The 20,652-nt window shown below is 43.6% G+C and overlaps 1 protein-coding gene across 1 annotated transcript in view; it reads right to left on the bottom strand.

Annotated features, from left to right (window-relative positions):
- dab1a (DAB adaptor protein 1a) overlaps positions 1-18,042 on the bottom strand; it is a 353,945-nt gene extending 335,903 nt beyond the window's left edge. Inside the window, exons 1-3 of the mRNA XM_049588158.1 lie at positions 17,796-18,042; positions 11,653-11,778; positions 858-937 (exon numbers count right to left, since the gene is read on the bottom strand). The gene's annotated coding sequence lies outside the window, so the exon portion shown is untranslated. The remainder of the gene's footprint in view (positions 1-857; positions 938-11,652; positions 11,779-17,795) is intronic.
- Positions 18,043-20,652: the final 2,610 nt, after the last annotated feature.

The following is a 20,652-nucleotide window of genomic DNA, read 5'->3' on the forward strand; positions in this document are numbered from 1 at the left end:
TGCTCTTGAGTTGGTGACACAGATGTATCTGATGACGGTCCTGGAGAGTGCTGACTTACTGTCTTACAGAAGTGAAACAGTAACTGCAAACTATGAAGGTAATTTCTCTGACATTAAACTTTAATGATCCCTGTGGGTAAACTGGGTCATTGCATCAGCAAATATTAGGAAACAGCAAAGGAACAAAATGGGCAAAAATAACAATAAAGCAGCTTGGGGTTAAGCAGCAACAACATGATCTTGGATTAAGTAAAAACTACATGAAATTGAAGTATGAAATTAACTGATATGTAGCATGCAGTGCAGGGATGTTTGGTTTTACAGTTAGCCTGTTCATATTCTGCAAATACACAATTTGATTACATTATTTTTAAGCTCTGTTTAGTTGTTTGTTTTTCTTCTTATTACAGTTGCACAGTAAACAATTTGTTTAACGTATGTCGACTTTAAATTCACTCAAGCCATATAAAACATGAACAGTGAATGGCTCTGCATTAAGCGGCCTGCCATCACTGCTTTTCTTTGATGGTGTCCAATAATACTCCATAGTGTCCCAGAGTGTTGTGTATAATATCCACGGAGAGTAGTGTCAGTCTGGAGCTGTTGTGGCAGTAAGCTTTAGATGGGATTTTGACAGCCTCTTTTCAACCCAAGCATGAAGAAAATACAGAAGTTCAAAAGCAGTTTGAACTACATCAAACACACTCTCGAGGTGTGGTGCACCTGCAAAATGCTGCCTGAATTGATGCCCCCACCCCCACCCCCACCCCCTTTATTTACTCAACATGCTCTGCACACATCACTTGTGCATGTCATATCACGACAAAGACATTGCTTAAAATGCTGATTACTCTTACCCTTTGAAGGATGCTTGCAATGTTCATCAGCAGCAAAGGAGCATTGTTGTCTCCGCTGCATTTGGGCCGAAAGAACTGACCTAAGAGCATGCACACAGAGAAAAGAACACAGAGACTAGTTATAAGAGTGTCAATCTCAGAATTAGTCAGCTATCTGTCTGACGACGATAAGCCTCTTGAGGCAACAGCAATGTTGCGGGAGATCTGGTGAAGCCAGCAGATATCTGGGCCAAAACTCTCTTCCATGCACCTGTCATTTTGGCTAATCTCTGTCAAGAGATATTTGCATATTAATGCAGACACAGTTTTTAAAAAAGCCGCTATAAAGATAAATTATTGTCAGATTATAGCTAATGGGTTAGGAGATTGCATGTCAGCCAATGCGTTCCACCTCTCTACACGGACTGTTTACAAAGCACTAAAACGCAGTTGGTCAGTGCTATTTGGACTACAAACATCTGCAATACCGAAATCTTGTCCCATTACCTACAGACTCTGCACACATATGCAGATATCTGTTTTTAGACACACAAGGCTAAAACAATAAACTACTGAGCTCTCGTTTGACACAGGAAGTTGTCCCTTTGTGTTTGTCTTTATTGTTAAATGCACTGAAGCAGCCATTCAGAGAGCAGCCTGTTTGATTTGAGCTTTCTGGAAGCAACTGGCTCCATTCCTCCATGTTAATGTAATCATATTACCGCACAGGAAAGCTATTGTCATATGCTTCTGTCAAAGAGTAATGGAAATGCTAGCAGGCTTTATATAAGAGGGAGAACGGGGTCTTGCATAAGAGCAGCAGCAGTGTAAAAAGCCCATATGCAGGACCTAATTTCACGCAATCAACAAAGCCACTTTGTGTCAAACCTTTGCTCTTTTTAAAATCCTCCTTTAAAGGAGCTGCAGGCCTCCGAATCAAGACTTGGACAAGCCTCACAGAAGCTCACAATTTCATTTCACACTGAATGGAATTAGCCAGTGGACCAACCTTACAAAGTGGCTTTAAAAGATTTTAGTTCCGCCCCGAAACACTCGGCATGTCGATGCTGTGAAATGTGAATATGAGGATGTGTGTGTGAGTGTGTGTGTGCATCAGAGGGAAATGTCTAAAGAAATAGATTCATAAAGGTCATGACTAAAATGTCCTTTTACTTTAGAAAATTACCCAGTAACGCTCCACTGCAGGATCGGCCTTTAATATCAATATGTCCATTTCATCTGAAGCCAAGCGTTTGCTTCTCACCATCACTGCTGATAGAGACTGCCTGAACGCCGGAGGACAAAAAAGACAGAGGCGAACTAGGCAACAGATGACGACCTCATCTGACTCTTTTTATGTGTTTGTTTCTTTTTCTGTTTCAGGTCCTCTTACCTGTCCATCCATCTATTTGCTTTGGCTTTAATGGTTGCATTTCTTAAATGGTAAACAACTCAAAAGCAGCTTGGATGCCTGGAACAGCAAAGCTTAATTTTGACATGAAGCATAATTCATCAGTGAGAGACTCTGATGTGTTAAAAGATTTACTTTTCAAGGACTGCTTTGAATATTTCATGTTTTAAATTGAAACATGGCTAAACTTCTTTTTGATTGACAAACTCTTGTTTCTCTGATTCCAACTATAAGCTTCTCTCTCTGTCATCCATTTCTTCTACCCGTATTATCCATAGCGAAGCCTTTAGATTAAGAGAAGAGGACACAGGGAAGGAGGACAGAGGAGCCCGGAGTCAGAGAACAACAGAGGGAGAAAGAGGGAGTCGATGCTCTGTGTTTGCTGCTGTGTGGTGCTGGCTGTGGTCCAGCAGGGCCTGAGGACCCAATGTTGCAGCTCTGATGAAGAGAGCTCTGCAGCCCCGCTCTTTTCTCCCTGCTCCCCTTCTTTCCAACACTCCACTCCTCCATTTCTCCAGTCCCCACACTTTCTCCCTGCCTCCCCTCTCATTCGCTTATACTTGTTAGCTTTCCCCACATACCCCCACTCCCGCCCTGCCTGTACCCTGCCAATGTGATCCATGTGTTGTGCTCCAGCAGAGACTGCTGAGGCAGCAGAAACAGGGAATATTTACAGATCAGTCAGATGGGGTTGAGCTCTGCTCCTACTGCACACTCACAGTTCCTCGTCAATCACTGCTACAAGAGCTGCAACACACAGGCAGAGACACTGCTGCACACACATAAGGGCATTTAAGCCACTCTGAATGTAAGCACACACGTGCACTTAGCCATACGCTCATACAGAATGACTCACACTGCACAGTAGAGGTGTGTCATATGATACTGTTCACAATAATATGGCGTAATTTTTTATATGATTGAAAAAAAATCCTATCAAAATAATGGCAATGTTCCACATGTTGATGTAATGACGTCGCACACAGCAACAAGCATGGCTGAGAGAGACATTCCTACCGGCTCAGTGATGGAGGAGTTAGTTAAAAAAATTTCACTAGTGTGGAAGAGTGACATTGCTCAGCCTGCAGGGCGTCTGAGGCTACAGCCTCGAATGTTTTATGAGTAGCCCTGAACATTTCAGACCCTTTTAGCGACTTGCTGCTCAGAGTAATCTCAGTTAGCAGCTCTCGTAGCAGCAGCAAAGCATCTCTCCTTCTCCTCTCTCGCCATGCGCATGCAGGCAGAGGTGAGTTACTATGGTTATGGGAACTGGCATTCCTGACCATTCTGTCATAAGACTGTCGCAATCATATGATATCGATATCTGTTATATGATGGATGATATAACAGCTTCCCAAGAGTGAAGCCAAAAAGTCTCGATCACCCCCTGGTGGCTGGCTGCAGTATAGGTCATAAACCCCGCCCCCCTCATGTTGGACATGAGCCAACCTCAACGATCAAAGTGCGCATGAAATAATTATTTCATAAAGATGGTTTCTGTCATTTTACGTAGGTCTCGTCACACTGATGTATGGTCAAGCGTTTGTTTTTCTGATAAATTTTAATTAGTTATCTGATGCCATAAACAGAGGGCGTAACGTCATGATCGACAGTGGTGTGCTTGGGACTAATGGCGCTGCTCACGATTAGTTGGACAGATGTGTAGTGGGACGTTAAAGGGATAGTTCAGTTTTTTTGAAGTGGGGCTGTATGAGAGCCTTACCTATAGTCAGTGTATTACATACAGTGGATGGTGGTCGGCACGCTCCTTGTTTGCACAAACCAAACAGACTAGCATCCCAGAAGCTCAGCTATGCATTGCTGTGTGTTAGGGTTATAAAAAGGCCAACCTAAAATAAAAAAAAAAAAATCTATATCAGTCTAATTGGACGCTACATTTCATTTGGTACTACATTTTCTCAACCACATAACTTCCATATTCCTATGCAAAAATGCCCAACTGTGCACTGTATTATGCTGCAGGTCAGCCGTTCAGGTCAGAAGGTGTTGCTGCGTAATCCGACTGAAACCAACCTCACCTTTCTAAAGATTTCTAAGATGGTGTGTGCTTGTGTTTGTCCAGGCTGCTCAAACAAGGAAATGAAATCATCTGTGACTAGTTACACTGAATGTAGACATCAGCACCTCTACATATCTCTATACTCTGGTTCATTATGGTATACCTTTTGTCTTAAAAGCGAACGGCATTTTGTTGTTGCTGTTATAATCAAATAATGTAAATATAGCGTCCACTTAGATTGATTTTTTTTTTTTTTTTTTTTTTTTTTTTTTAGGTAGGCCTTTTTAAAGTTGCTAAAATACCATTTGCTGTTAACCCTTATCCACAGCAATGCATAGCTGAGTTTCTGGGATGCTAGTCCCACCTGTTTCTGCAAACAAGGAGCGCTCCGACCGCCATTTACTGAATGTAATACACTGACTATAAATGAGTATCTCATACAGCCACAATTCAAAAAACTCAAACTGGCCCTTTAATTCAGCAGAGATCACTAGTGCACAGACTCTGACTCCAAATGATGCCACCAGTGCAAGATGGAAGCAGTCACATCTGTGATATTTTGGCTTTATTTTTGTACAGTGGGAGCAAGTGGAGACCCGTGTGTGTGTGTATGTGTGTGTGTGTATGTATGTGTGTGTATGTATGTATGTGCAGAGGACATATGGAAGAGATTACAGGTTCAGGTGGTGAAAACAACTTAATCTCTTTTTTTCCCAAAAAAAGAAGGACAGGTAACAAATTAGTCTTTAGCCCTATTCGGACAGGATTAGTTTAACGTGGAGACGTGGGGTAAAGTAATTATTACCAGGGATTTTAGTCCCGTCCGAATGCCGCATGTAATGTCAGTAAAAATTACAGCGACTTTCACTTTCCCGTGTGAACAATATTTCGTCACATCCTGTTTACAACCATTTTTCCGCGTTTACAACTAGTTTTGCGCATTTTTTCGATGATGGGCTAATCATTAATTATTATTATCCTTCAGCTGATGCTTACAGGAAGCAACGTAGGACACACATGCCGACAGGGAGGTGACGCCAGGGTGCACTACCATCTCTGGTAGAATTAGGGAGATTTCTTGTCCCGTGCGAATCGGACATTTATATTACAGACATCCTGTGGTAAACTGACATTAGTCCACATCCCTATGTAAAACTAATCCCGTTCAAATAGTACTTTTGTAGTAACTTTTTAATCATGGTTGAAATTGCCTGCCGGACTTAAGTACTGAGAGTTGACGCACTACACCATCATCGAAATTAAATTTTAAGTATTTCGACTCTAATATCCTGCAGCGAATATTCAGACTGGTCCAGTCCACAAACTCATTTGAGTTTTTGATTGTTTCCATTTATGTATGAATCTAAAAAACACAAATCTAAGGGCTATGTTATTATGATGTTAAGTGAGAACACTTATTTCTAACGTGGTCCCAAGATGAGAGAAGTCAAAAGAAATATTTAATCTAAAATTTAGCAATCAGGGTTGAGAAAATACTTTTTCCACTTTGAATATTTCCTACAAATTTAATGTCTTACACAACTTTTGCTGTAAGAAAACTGTCTACACTCAGATTAAGAAATATTTGAGTTAATACCCAAGACTAAGAATCTGACCAACCGTTCACTACCATCTGTCAGTGCGAACAGTTTGACACTAGATTCTAAGGAGTCGGCACTGAACATGTGTTTAGCTTCAATACGCAGAGCTATGGTGCACATGCTCTAAAAAATAAATCACCCTCTCCCATAGAGAGCAACACTCACAGAGCAACACCGATTCTCTTTGTGTGATGCCTCTCAGGCTGATGAAGACATCAGCTCACTCTCTTCTTATCTTCACTGTGAAACAAACACACTTGCAGGTATTCTGTGGGTGCTGCTCACAGCGGGGATCTAATCTAATAGATATGCATGTCCAAAAACTAAGCCTGCATACATTCAACTTGTCAATTTGCCTTCATCAGCTCAGTTCAAAGACTGAATTGATTGAATCTCTGCTCTTTGAGCCAGAGTCAGTTCTCCAAAAATGTCCTGTAACATCCACTGTGAGCCTACGGCAGACAAACTGCAAACCTACTGTTGCTTTTTACCCTTGTTATTCTTCTTCTCTGGTTTTGCTGAATCCATTCCTCAGAGTCCAGTGGGAGTTTAACCAAAACTACACAGGCAGTGCAGAAACACACACAGTAACACACTGCAGTGCTCTAAACAAACAGATGATGCTGCCAAAGAGAGGTGTTGCTCCTGCTAACTCTGTCAGCGCAACAAGGTCAACATTCAAAACACAGGCAGAGTGTGTGTGTGTGTGTGTGTGTGTGTGTGTGTGTGTGTGTGTGTGTGTGTGTGTGTGGAGTGCGTAAACAGCATGGGGAGACCTTGACATCCACTTTCTGAGTTCCCATACCCAGCTGGGGCAGATCTCCTGCGCCCAGGTCACCCTGTGGCCGTGCCGATGCCCTGCCAACACCCCGTCAATCACACTGACCAAGCCCAACCTCCAGCCTTCACACACACACACACACACACACACTACAGCACCTCTTAGCCCATCCTCTCCCTCCAACGCACCTTCCTCTCTCACCTGCCAGTAAGGTCAACAGGAGCCTAATGTCAGCAACCTGGCTGGCGTCATGGCAACAGTCTGCCCAGCGATGGTGTTACTCAAGGACAAACACTCACATTGTATTAATTTAGCCGCCCTGACCTATTCAAAACTTTATTTCACGCATGCATTACTTTTAAGGTTATCAGCTCTCACATATCTGATGTGACACTCACACTTGCTCGTTTAATGTGATGCTTTAATGCCTTTAAATAATACTTAACACAAATTGGAAATGACACGAGTTATCATTCATTTTAATGGTTATCCTCCAAACAGCCTGTGTAATTTATGTGTGGCACATCACCAGTGTAGCCAGTAACACGTGGGTCAACCAGGTCATTCCACCTTGCCTGACACGAGGATCGACTGCGGCCAATTAAAGCCCGGTGTGACGCTGAATTACCTCTACCTCACAGGTCTGTGCACTTACACCTGTTGCACAGATGACTCAGCCTGACCTTCCACAGTTTCTATAATGACCAATTAACATGAAAACTGACGACTGGTTTTCTGTATGTGTTAATGGAAACATGGACTGCACCTCTATAGCTCTTTTTTAGTCTTCCGACCACTTAAAGCGCTTTTACACTATGAGTCACATTCACACACATTCACACACTGTTGGCCGAGCCTACCATACACTGTGCTGCTCAGTAACCATTCACACACACTCACACACTGATGGGACAGCCATTGGGAGCAATATAGGGTTCAGTGTCTAAACCAAGGGTGCTTCAGCGTGTGAGGAGCCAGGGATCGAGCCGCCCCATTTTATTTAGGGTCTATGATTCATCTTTAAATCTGTCACCAAAAAAAGAGAGAACCCATATGGGATATACACACTCAGGCTTGATCTACAATTTAAAAGTGAAAAGAATTTTATAAAGATGTTCTCATTTCACAACCACATTCAGAACTATAGATTTAAAAATACTATGCGTGTGACCTACATTTCTAACCAACTGTTAAACCCGTTTTGAGGCTGATGTACCCTAAGCACCCTTACACAACACCACAGTGTTGATTTTCAAAAAGGCCATGAGCTGTAGTTTCTTCCACACCCTTCAAAAGGATTCAACATCAAGACATCAGCGAGAATGCAGTATACTATAACAGTCATCTTGATATCAAACATGTTGCCTCAAACTACAATGACCTGGCACCTCTCTATCTTTAAGAGCATGCATAGCTTATGATAACATTCTTCCTGTGGAGAAAAAGACTTTATACACACAGACATGCATGAAATTGAGAATGCTTTGCTCTGAACTTGGCAGCCTGTTTAAATCCAGTAATAAAAGGTGATTAAAATGGCTGATAACTGCATTTCTGCAGCAGCTTGTAGTAGGCACTGTGGTCTTGCCTTTGGCTCTTGGAACAGACCTCTCCTTCCTTTGGGATTGTTTGGATTGACAATGCATTGCAGAAAACAAACAGTGAGCTCCATTTCTCTTGTGGAAATAAATTATGAGTAGATTAACCTCGCCTGATTCTGCTCCCTGCACGCTGGGCGGTAGATCTCTCCCTGTCTGGCGGGCTCCTTTTTCCATTGTTTTTATGTCCGTTTGTCCAAATGTCTGAGTTTCTCACTTATTTTCAGGAGTAGTGGAGAGGAGGGCCTCAAGTAAAAGTTGAGCCAACTCTGAGCCAGACATTAATAATTGAGGAGGGCAGGAGGGGAGAGAATGGCTCCTGCAATATTCATATGTCATATTGACTTGACTGCCAGCCCATGCACACAGTCCTTATGAAGTCTCACAGATGACTGAGGATGCAATACTGCGTCCTCCCTCAGCCTCCTACATCTCCTTTCTTTACCTCTGTACATTTACACATCTTCCACCCATTTGCCACCTCCTTTTTCTCCACTCCACTCTGCCATCTCATCTCCTGTCCCCTTCTCTTTCCCTCTGCCACTTCTTTTCATCCCCTTCTCATCTGCTGCCATCTCTCAAAAGAGTATGGCATGCCCATGGGCCAAATTCAATTATAGACCAAATTAAAGAGATGCTTCTCAACTCCCTCAACAGACAAAAGGAACACTCGCGTGCACCAGAAACGCCCAAGGGTTACAACCACACACACACCAACACATGCACACACAAAGGCAAACAGACAATGACGCTCTACAGCCTCGGCAGGGTGCAAAAAAAAAAAAAATCAGCACAAACCACTGAAGAGAAAATGGACAAACTGTAATTTCAGAATGTGTCCACAAGTTCGGCCCCTTCCCCAAGTGTTGCTTCACTGACAGAGCTTTGCCTCTTGCTCGCTTAAAACCTGCCCTTTCTGCCTCTCCTTCTCTCCAGGCCGCAGATGCAGTCTTTAATTAGCCATGCTAATGGTAACATAGCTGTGAATAAGTAGCTGGCCGCCTGACTGGTCCAAATCTGGGAGGACCATCTGATGACTTAGACAGTAAAGCAGGGAGAACCATCGTTAGTACCAGCCGTCCACATTTTAGCATCAGCCGTAAAATATCAAATCCTCAAAAAGAGTTGGAGTGTTTCTGGGGTCAACCAATTATCGAGCGCTGCAGGCTACACTGGCTGCCTTTCAACGTGATTAGATCTGAACTCACCAGAGGACATCCGGTCCACTTGTACTCTTGTACAGAGAGCCAAGATTAAAAAGCTCAAAATGAAATAAAAAATATAGTTTTTATGCTGAGACCTCAACGTCTGCTGCTCTTAGCAGGAGAAAAAGAGGGAGAGCTGGACAAAGGGGGAAGAGGGATTTGATGTGAGGAGAGTCCCCTCCATCTTTCAAAACACCCTCAGGCTGAAAGCAAGAACTGAGAGTGTGAAGATGTAAAATAATATTGCTGCTGTTGTTAAAACTACAGCATCAATTTTGGTGATTTGCATGTTTCTACTTGAAGGTCTGTAATAGGCAGAACAATTGTTGCGACCTCCGGGCTAATAAAATCCACTCAAAACCCATAATAGCATTTGTTAAAATGTATAAATTGAAAATGAGACCGCAGCGTAACATTCCTGAAAACCTGACTTTTTAATAATGCAGGAAATTTTTTTTGCAATGAGACACTGCACAGAAAAAAAATCCTGCGACTGCATGTAAACATGTTGTTCCCTCATCATCATGTGCAAAAAAAAAAGATATAAGAATCAATGCTTATTTGTCCTGGAGGGCTGTGCCATGACCTTGGTGTTAATACACGAAAAGGGGAAGACGCCTCAAGTCTGCAGAGGTGTGTGTGTGTGTGTGGGGTGTGTGTATGTTGGAACGTGGCAGGGAGTGGTGGTGGGTGGCAGGTGTTGCAGTACGTCACCTCTGCTCTCCCTGAGGATAAAGTAATAATAATTCTCCACCAAGCTGAATAGATATCGCCTGAGGGCTCTAACAATACATGGGAACAACAAACAATTCACACACACACACACACACACCAACTTGAAAGAGCCATAAACCACCAGCCGCCCACACTGTCCTCACTGAACCAGGCCTGTAACATTACTCTGCACCAACACCCAGTTAATCACACATACACACACACAATATCAATTTGTGGAGCACAAGCACAGCGCAGTAATAAATATGTAAATAACCCCACACTTTGTGCTTGCATGTGTGTGTGTGTGCTGGCGGAAACAAATAGCACCCACAAGAAGAAGAGGCATGATCATCATTGTCGTCCTGTGTTGAGACGACACACCCAACAATGCCCAAGTTCACACCAAACACACACTCACAAAATGACCTATCCATGACAGGAACTGTGTACAGATGGATCAACAAATACAAATGGATCAATTGGAAAGCAGTGCGTCCACCAACCCTACACACACACACACTGACTGTGACAGTGGGATGGGAGGGGGGTGTCTGTCATTGTCCTGTAAGGGGATATCGGAGCTGATGTTGGCGACTTATCCACACTCTTCATAATCCATTGTGTGTGTGTGTGTGTGTGTGTGTGTGTGTGCGCGTGAGGGTGTTGGTGTGTACGTGTGTAGCCGACCAGGCCTGGTGTTGTTGATAAGAGCTGAGGGCTTAGTCCTCAGTCACAGGGACACACTCAGAGCATTAATGAGCCCACAGCACAGAGGAGAACCTCTGCCAAAAAGGTCTTTATCAGCCACTAGGAGCGTGTGTGAGCGTGTGTGTGTGTGTGTGTGTGTGTGTGTGTGTGTGTGTGTGTGTGTGTGTGTGTGTGTGTGTGTGTCAGTCCCTGTGTCTCCTGTTTTTTCACACATTCCACTGTATTTTCAGAAAAAGTATTCATGATCAAACACTCTCTCCTTACACACACACACACACACACACACACACACGCCTTGGTTGTGGGTATAGCCTGAAGGTGAGGCTGGAGGTTAAGATGCAACACACAGCAGTTCTGTCTGAGAGTGCACATCCATCACACAGACAGCTTTAACTCAAGAGTGTGTGTGAGAGCGAGTGTGTGTGATTTCAGAAGTTAGTTAGCTGGGTAGCAGGGTGATTTTGTTAGCGGAGCAGCCAAAGCCAAGCAACAAGGTGATTGAATGACAGACTATTATACTGGTTGTCAACATGAGGCGGTGAGCAAACGTCAGAAACAAAATGGAGACATGGACAGACTGACAAGAGGAGAGAGGGAGGGTGACACAGGTTGCCAAGAGGAAATGTCTGCAAGTCTGTCTGCAGCAGACTGTTGCATGCAACACAACAGGGACAGTAATTCTAGTCCCGCAGCTCTCATAAACACACGCCGAGTACAAGAACAAGTGACGTGCACTTCAAAGTGTACACAAAGCCAAAAGAGAGAACACACTCACCTACGTGCGACACTGCAGGAAAACACAGTTGTCAACTCCAACTTTTTGATAAATGGCTTTTCTTCCACTCTCCTTCTGATTTGTCATGTTTCAGTAACCAGGAGGCATCGCTTTCATCTGCGAGAGCTACAAAGCAGAAGGAGGAAAGATGGTGGCATCAGGAGGTGTTATATACACTGTCTGGTAAGCACCTGGATTTTGCTTATGATTCTACTTTTGAATTATTGAATGGAATCAACAAATCAAACAAGCAGCCAATCAGTCAGTCAGAGAGATGGGAGGGGACCAGGCAGAGTGAAGCGGAGAGTTGGGTTTGAAGTATTCCAGGTTTAGGACTGTGCATCAAGAATTTATGGGCTCTAAGTGATGCTGGTTTGAGATTACAGCAGGGGAGGGGTTCGCTCAGCTGTACAGTGATACTGGTGCTTGGCGGGGGGGAAACTGCTGAGTGGTGTGTACCATTTGACAGTGGGGGGTGTTTCTTAGTTATACACACACACACACACAGGAGGAGGGAGAAGCAGAAAAGTGGGGGGTAGACAAAATATTGTTGATAGAAAACAACTTCTGCTCTTGAAGTTGGGTCATAGTGGTCTGCATGACAATTATCATAGTTAACATTAATTATTTAACAGGATTATTTTCCCAGTGAGTGTACGTGAAGTTTGGGATAAGGTGACAAATTCAGCTTATTGTCATTCAACACAATATTTCACACAATTGCATGAGCAACAGCTTTTAGCAAGTGTTTACTTTTTTATAAATCAATAAGAGAAAAAAGGGAAATCCATAGAAATAAAATGAGAGGTGTTTGTCATGGCCATTTGACTAATTCAAAAGAAAATGGGGGTTGCTGTTAGCGATGGTGACAACACCCGTCAGTGGGGTGAAGAAGAAGAAGAAGAAGAAGAAGAAGAAGAAGAAGAAGAAGAAGAAGAAGAAGAAGAAATACTTTATTAATCCCCGAAGGGAAATTCCTTTTTTTTTTTTCTCCACTCTGTCACACATGCACAAACAGGATCTATACATGCATTAAATGAAGAGATGTCAAAGCAGGGGGGCTGCCCATGGACAGGCGTCTTGAGCAGTTGGGGAGTGATGACTTGCTCAAACTGGCACCTCTCCAGCTATCAGTCCATGCTCCACATTAGGTCCAGATGGGGACTTGAACCTGGCACCCTCCTGGTCCCAACCAGACAGAACGGAACAGAATGCAACAAATATGCACATCAACATATTAACTAGAATTCCTGCCTCGCAGTTATCAGCCTCCTCCAACCGGTCAAGTTGCAGTTTACATTTGTGTCCAGGTCAATTTGCAGGATTGGCAGCTGACAATGCTTCAAATATGGATGTGGCTGCAAAGAAACTACATTTTCTAAAAATGGATGCTTCACACATCTTGAACCCGGCAGCACAGAAGAGCTACACAATCAGCACCGGTTCAAGGTGGACAACCAACAGGGTTTCCCCCACACATTCATTTATTTGAGGCAGGCCACCATGATTAAAGCATCTGCTGCAGTGTTTAGATGTTTTATTTTTGTCACTGGACCATTCATTAGACGCACTGTTGGGATATATCCAGGTGAGCATTCGGTTATTTTTGCTCCACAGATTGAGGGCGCAGACAACGCAGCAGAACGACAGACGCAGTGAAAGTGAAACTTTGACTCACAGATAGCTGCTCCTCTCATCCATCCAGCTGATCTGATCAGCTCTAATCGACTGATACATTATCCATCCCATGACTGAAAACTCCAAAAACTGCTACTGAGGGAAAAAAGAAGAGTTCCAGCTGTGCTGCATTCACAGACCTGCAAAAACCCCAGACGTTAGAAAGGACGGACTGACACAAGGACACACAGGCAAGATGAAAAAATAGAGCAACCCTCCAGGAGTTCCTGAAATATTGCATTCACAAGAATGAGATGGACACAAGATCACAGTGACCTTGACCTCTGACCATCAAATTCTAATCAGTGCCTCACTGTCCAAGTGGACTTTTGAAATTTGAAAATTCCTTATAAGTGTATTTGAAATGTTGCATTCATGTGAACAGGACAACCAGACAATATAATGCCTCCAGCCACGGCTGATGCCAGCGCAGAGGCATAAAAATACATAACATAAAATAAGATATTTGCAGAATGAACCTGGCTATAACAGCATGAGGAGCTTATGGAGGACACCTGCTCTTAAACTGACAGTCAGGAGGTTCCTTTCTGTCTGAGTCATAAAGACACCAACACCACAAAACAGACTGTGCATCTTTACTCCTGTAACCTGCATACAGACAACACAAAAACACACATGCTCACATAACATGTCTGGTTCCTTAAGCAGCATGTGTCTGCTCCCAAGCCTTGGAGTAATAGCAGTCATTACCGCGCACAGGCAACATGAGCACACACACTCACTGACACACTCACACACATTGTCCAGGAGGTTATTACAGCAGCAGTGTAGCTTATTACCCGGCCTCAGCACCACTCAATTATTCAGCCCGAGTCCACGGGGATAGAAGAAGCAGCTCAGTGTGCTACTTACAACACGCCTAAGTAGGCCAAAGAGACTGAAACTAAAGTATGACACACAGACGCACCATGGCATCACCATGAAGACCATGGAAACTGGGAACTCCAGCACGGATAACACATTTTAGGAGCCGATTTAGAAATTCAAAGTGTGTGCGTGTGTGTGTGATGGTTGAGTCACTTTCGGTGAATGGTACAGTCACAGGAGGCCAAACATATCACTAGCTGGAGGGACAATTAGACTAAATCTCTACATGGCCTAATTCTGACTTCACCTGACTTTTACATTTTCAGCGTGGCTGTCATCACTTCATACATTAATGCAAAAAAACACATCCTCACCACTGCCAAACTTGCCTTTCATCGCTGTGATAACTGAGGAATTTCCCTCTGAAAACATTCCTGTTGATCCTTCTTAATAGAAATAAAACTGGCACGTCCCCAGTCATGTACCTTTGCTAGGCTGCCTACACACACACACACACAAACCACAGAGGACGATACAACCTTGCTTGATCCCCCAGTAGTTTATTAAATACTTTTACAATCTTGTGGAGAAATACAGACAGAGGAGGCAGAGGGGCTGAGAGTAAGAGAGTGGAGGGAGCAGATCTATTTTAGAGTGAGATTAAGCAGAGCTGTGTTGAAATAGAAGCCCTGACCGACCAAGCCATGATCTGGGGACTTATTAAAGACTCTTATTAAAAGTTAAGGAAGGCCCTAAGAACCTTACAATAAGAGAGCGGGGTGAGGGGGGAGAGAGAATCACACAGTGGAGGGGGTGATGCGTGTGGTGGAGAAAGGACTGAGCTTTAAGCTCTTTCTTTGCTTCCTGTTTTCACCACAGCACACACACTCCATGCCTGTCTCCCTCCCGACTCATCTCCGCTGACTCCTCCTCACTCTCCAACCAGGTCAGCTAAATAAAGTCCACCGTTTTAGCCTAATTTCTGACAGTCTGAAGACTTCACACACACACACACACACACACACACACACACACACACACACACACACACACACACTAGTGCTAGTTTTAGATTTCAGAGCCAGTCCTTTTTTTCCTGTATTGCTACACAGTGTGCACAACACAGGCCTGGTGCGCGCTCATTTGATTCAGTGCAGTCCTGTGTGATTGCAGCCTATCCCATAGAGAGTGCCGTACCACCTGCTTATTGATCAGTTAAAAGATAAGGCTTGCTAGAGCTAAACATCTAACGCCAAAGGGGGTATTGGCATAAAGCTGCCTTTCTACCTTCTCGGGAACCCTGGGGATGTGGATCGAAGACCACAGCGTGTGTGTGCATGTTTATCTGCGTGCGAGATGACATTTACCAACCAGCGACAAAAAAGAAAAAGTACATCATATATACATACATTCTCCTCCTTTGTTTTGTCTCCTGCTCTCTCCCTCCGCCTCTAAAGACTAACCATCATCAGCGTTTTGTCCTTCAAACCAGAGCAGGCAGGAAGCATAATGGAAACCATGACAACGAGACGGCGAACAGACAGCACTGCTTAAGCTGAGTGAGGATGGATGGATGTATGGATGGATGGGGTTCTCTGAGAGGACGACTGAAGGGGAGGGGAACTGAGAAGACATGTGGGAGAACAGACACAAGGATTCTCAATGCTAGTTTTCAACACCTTCCCCCCTTTACAGTACATGCATGTTGGAATGAGGCAAACATACAGACATGTATATACATACGCACTGAGGTACTTAATTTTCTTGGCAGATCTGGAGGACTTTGAGGCATAGCGTGAGTTGGTGCTTTGAATTAGGAAAGGCTCTGTGGGTTTTCCCTTTACGTTGTCCAAGTCTCAGCTATCAAAGTTCGTCATTTAACACGTACAGAATTCAGCTGGACTCAAACCAACAGAAAGCGTGCAGTTATTCCCAGTCACTAAGATTTTGGCACCAAATCTGTTTTGTGAACCTTAGCTAACAGCATGTAGTGGTGGCTGGCATTAAGGTTTCCTCAGATGTTATGATGGTTTCCCCCGGCAGTAAGCTGGAATTATAATGTCAAATTTAAAACAAACGTCACAGAAACAAACGTACAAGGATTAATGTGAAATTATTGTAATTTATTCCAGGCTTAATCCCTCATAATATCCCTGGTAAGTAGCTGTAAGCAGGCAGACACACACACACACTCTCAATCAGTCTCCCACACGCACACAAACACACACAAATGCCTAAAGTAAGTCCTCTTTCCCTGAGTAACCACTAGGAATAGTCGAACCATTTCTTTCTTGTTCAGCCATGTTTCAACCTAATAAACTATAACTTACATCATGTTTTTCAGCCAAATTCATTTGAATTTGTAGCCTGTTTTAGTGTAATACTCGACTTGTAGCATGTTTTAACCTGATACATTTAAACTTGTAGCATGTTTTAGCCTGACCCACAATGATCCCTATCCCACACCTGGCACCCTGCACAGCACAACTGTCATTGCTAGCTGCAGACTGACGCAGTTGTCATTTTTTTGCCACCAGTGGACACTTCTGTTGGTAGCAAATGTAGTTGTGCCCGTGGGCGTGCAGGTCTTCACTGACATTTCGTTGTTTATTTTACTTAAAGGGGAACTACTGTTTTTTTTTTTTTCCAACCTGGGCCCTATTTTCCGATCTCCTTTTGTCTAAATGAGTGATAGGATGTTCAATATGTGACATTTCTCCAGTATGAAGCTAGGGCTGACCTGCCTGCAGCCCGTGAGCGCGCTATATTAAATAATAGGGCACTCAGACAGCGTCAAACAACGTCAAAATACGTCCACTAAAAGTGCATTTTTTTCACACAGATAGGCTTGGATTGTTAGTATAATTACTAACATCAGACATGTTCCTCTGCCTGTTGCTGCTCCCTCTCTCTCCTCGTCCGCTCTTCAGTTTCAATGAGCTCTGTGTCCGTGTACTCTGTGTTCAAATAAATACGGGCGCTCATCAAATTCAGATGGCTCATCCAGATCCAGTTGGTCAAAATTGGGTAAAAATTCGCACGTTTGTTGTGGCAAGTCAAAACACTCAGTCAGAGAGTGAAAGCCTGGTCTCACGAGATTCTTCTTCTTTGGTGTTTTACTATACAGTCTATAGTGTTTTATGGCAGTTGATCTCGCAAGACTTGAGTTGCTGCAGGAAGTTACCACTGGAGCGAGCTTACGACTGCGACTGTTTGGAGTAGTGAATTTCTACCCGATTTTGACCAACTGGATCTGGATGAGCCATTTGAATTTGATGAGGTAAAAAATGGCAACAACAAAAATAAATGTCATAAAACCACTTGAATCATTATGCAAATATTAATGTAGTTGATCTACCAACAAGCCACTGCAAAATGTTGTTAGACATTATTAGTTTAATTACATGTAGTTCCCTCCACAACACTAGTTACCTTAAATGTACTAAGAGCATAAAACACTGTAGCATGTTTTATTTAGATGAATAAACTTACTGACTGCGACTTGTGGGACATTTTAACCTGTAACATTTGAACATGTTTAGCCAGCATAATAAATTAGTTGCATGTCCTTAGTATCCTGGTTTCAAACACAGAGAGTCACTATCATCTTTTAAGCATAAATAAAGCACAAATCTCACCTGTGGCTAACTCTCCAAGAAATATTCAGTTACATCTTCATCGTCGTTTCTGCCTCAAACTGGCTGCACAGCCGTGTCGGGCTCATCGTTGCTCCCTTGTGTTCAAAATAAAAAATGCATTTAAACTACGGATATCCGAAGATTCTTCAACAATGAACTGAACCATATCTTGTTCGCCATTTTACCACCGACATAGCTGCGGTGCTAATCATAGCTGTAAGACACAGGTGGTGCAGACTGACTCACACAGGTGTTCCCACTTCCCTGATTAGACCTCCTCTCACGACTGTGTGGGTGTGTGCAGACACTCCCACTTGATTGACATGTCCCTCCCTCCTGATGCACCTGTCAGCAGTGGGACAACTCAGACACCTTTATCCTTTGTATTTGCTCATATCATAATCACTGTAAATTATGGACAGATATGGATTTTAATAATTTGCATATGATTACCTGAAAAGACCTTCATCTCTCTTGGCACACTGAGTCTGGTGCTCAGACAAGCTCTGCTAAACTTAACTGTGGTCTGGTCAAAATGAAAACACTTGTGTATGTGTGCAGGGTTTATTATTATAAAGTTGATATATGCATGCATCAACAGATTTATTTAGTGGCAGTAAACATAAAGCAATAACAGACAGAGCTTTCTAGAAACATTTTCGTTGGACAAACACTGTCTCAGACACATTTCACCATGTTGTTGAGGCGACTCAAGGTTCAACATTAATTTTTAAAATGGGTTGCCATTTTAGTCATCTTATATTTTGCATATTTAAGATACTATGCGGTTATATGGAAGCTTAATAATCAAAATGTGACATAAAAAATGTTCCAAAGCTTTTTCACAGTATCCAAACAAAATTCTTTTTAGTTTGTGGTTTGTCATTTTTCAGAGCATGCGCATCCCCCTTTTTGACAAAATTATTTACACAAAAAAAAGATGCATAAACACAAAAATTCACCAGACTCTCAAAATGTTCTGGCAGAGGACCTACAAATCCACTGTTTCATATGTGTCACCCTAAATGTTAAAACAAAACCTATGCCCTTGCGCGATGTTGACAGTTTTGTCAACACCTCATTATGTCGTTGAGCTGCCCACTTGTGTTGCTTCGAGCTGCAGTGGTTGTCCGGCCCTGTGGTTCTGCAGGATGGGCTACCTTGAATTAGTGAACTCGATGAGTCCCTTATCGAGGTGTGTGTTGTACATGCTTTGCAGTGTAATTTTCAGTCCAGCTCAAGGATGCTGGGATACAACAAATTTCCCTTTTGTTTTTTTGTTCAGGTTCATCTGGTTCTTTGTCAGTTGAAACAATCTGCACTTCACTAGCAAAGAGCACACCACAACAGTATGTTGTTTAAATGTTTAAGTGTAACGCAGGAGGTGTTGAGGACTGGAGAGTGGATGTTAGTGGGTGTGGTAGTGGAGTGATGTCCTCTGTTTGGTCCGGGAGGATGTTCTGAAGATCGGGCAGAGGGAGACTCAGTGTGGGGGTTCTGTTTCAGGCGTTTTCCGCCCCAGCTGATTACAGTCACACAGACAGTACCTAGAATGAGATCTAGGAGAGGTATGCACCAGATTTAATAAGAGGCAGGCATATTCTGCTTTTCCACAGCAGAATATGCCTGCTCAAGCTGGAGTCGATCCCAGCACACCAAACTGATCGACACAGCCCTTAATGACACTTGCCGGATCATCACAGGATGCATAAATTCAAGCCCTGTCCCATGCCTCTATGCCCTAGCTGGCATTGCACCCCCTCACATCAGGCGATCCATCATCGCTCAAGATGAGCGGAGAGCACAGGAGGAAGACACAAGGCACCCCCTGCACAGACACACAGCACTCCCACCCAGACTGAAATCCAGATCCAGCTTCCTGCAAACAGTCACACCTCTCCAGACATCCAAGGAACCCGCAAGGACCGACATCTGGGAAGATGAATGGTTCAGACTCAACACCCGAGCCCAAGAATGGACAGAGAGAGGAATCACACTAATCGAATGCCTCGCCAGCGGGCACGACCTCCCATGGCCAACCTGGAAGACCCTCAACAGGCTGCGTGTGGAGCAGGGGAGGTGCAAAGCACTGATGAAAGAATGGAAATATCACACAGAATACAAATGCAGCTGTGGAGCAGTACAGACCATGTCCCACCTACTGGAATGCAACGATACCCCCCAGTGCAGCCCCGAGACCTGGCCGAACCGACCCCATCAGCTGTGACCTGCGCTAGATGCTGGCAAAATGACATTTGAGATGGCAAAGGACTCAAAGAAGAAGAATAAGAGGAGATGAGGGGAGAAGGGAAGCGAGGATGAAGGAATGTTGGTAGGGATGAGGTAGGGAGGGTGATGGATGAAGGGAAGGAAAGGGAGGCTGGGTCAGGAAATCTCAGACAAACAGAGCACGATGGGTTGACCAGGTATACATAGGATTGGCAGGTAATCAGCGGTGTGGTTGAGGCGTGGCCCTGCTCCTGAACCTAAGTTAACAAATTAACTTCATATAAGTTTATGATGTCGACGGGTTAGTCAAACTTTTCTCCCCACAGTCAAACAACTTAATTTGCTTCACCACTGTCCTTAGAACAGTTCCCTCTGTGCACACATGAGTAAATGCACTAGTGCACATGCAGCGTTGTCTGGTTGGGAGTCTATGTGTTGTTGTTTGTTGTGCGTGTTCTTTATTGCTAAAAAGAGGCTACAAAGGCTACAAGTGGTTGCCAGTTTCTCATAATGGTTGGCAGTGGCAGACATTACTGTAGAGCCCTGCTGCTGATGCAAAGAGGTTAAAAAGAGAAGCCACACTGCATCGTATCAGTGGGGTCCAACACATGCACAATGAAACGTGGTC

The sequence above is a fragment of the Epinephelus fuscoguttatus genome, linkage group LG10, assembly GCF_011397635.1.
Source record: "Epinephelus fuscoguttatus linkage group LG10, E.fuscoguttatus.final_Chr_v1".
Lineage (NCBI taxonomy): Eukaryota > Metazoa > Chordata > Actinopteri > Perciformes > Serranidae > Epinephelus > Epinephelus fuscoguttatus.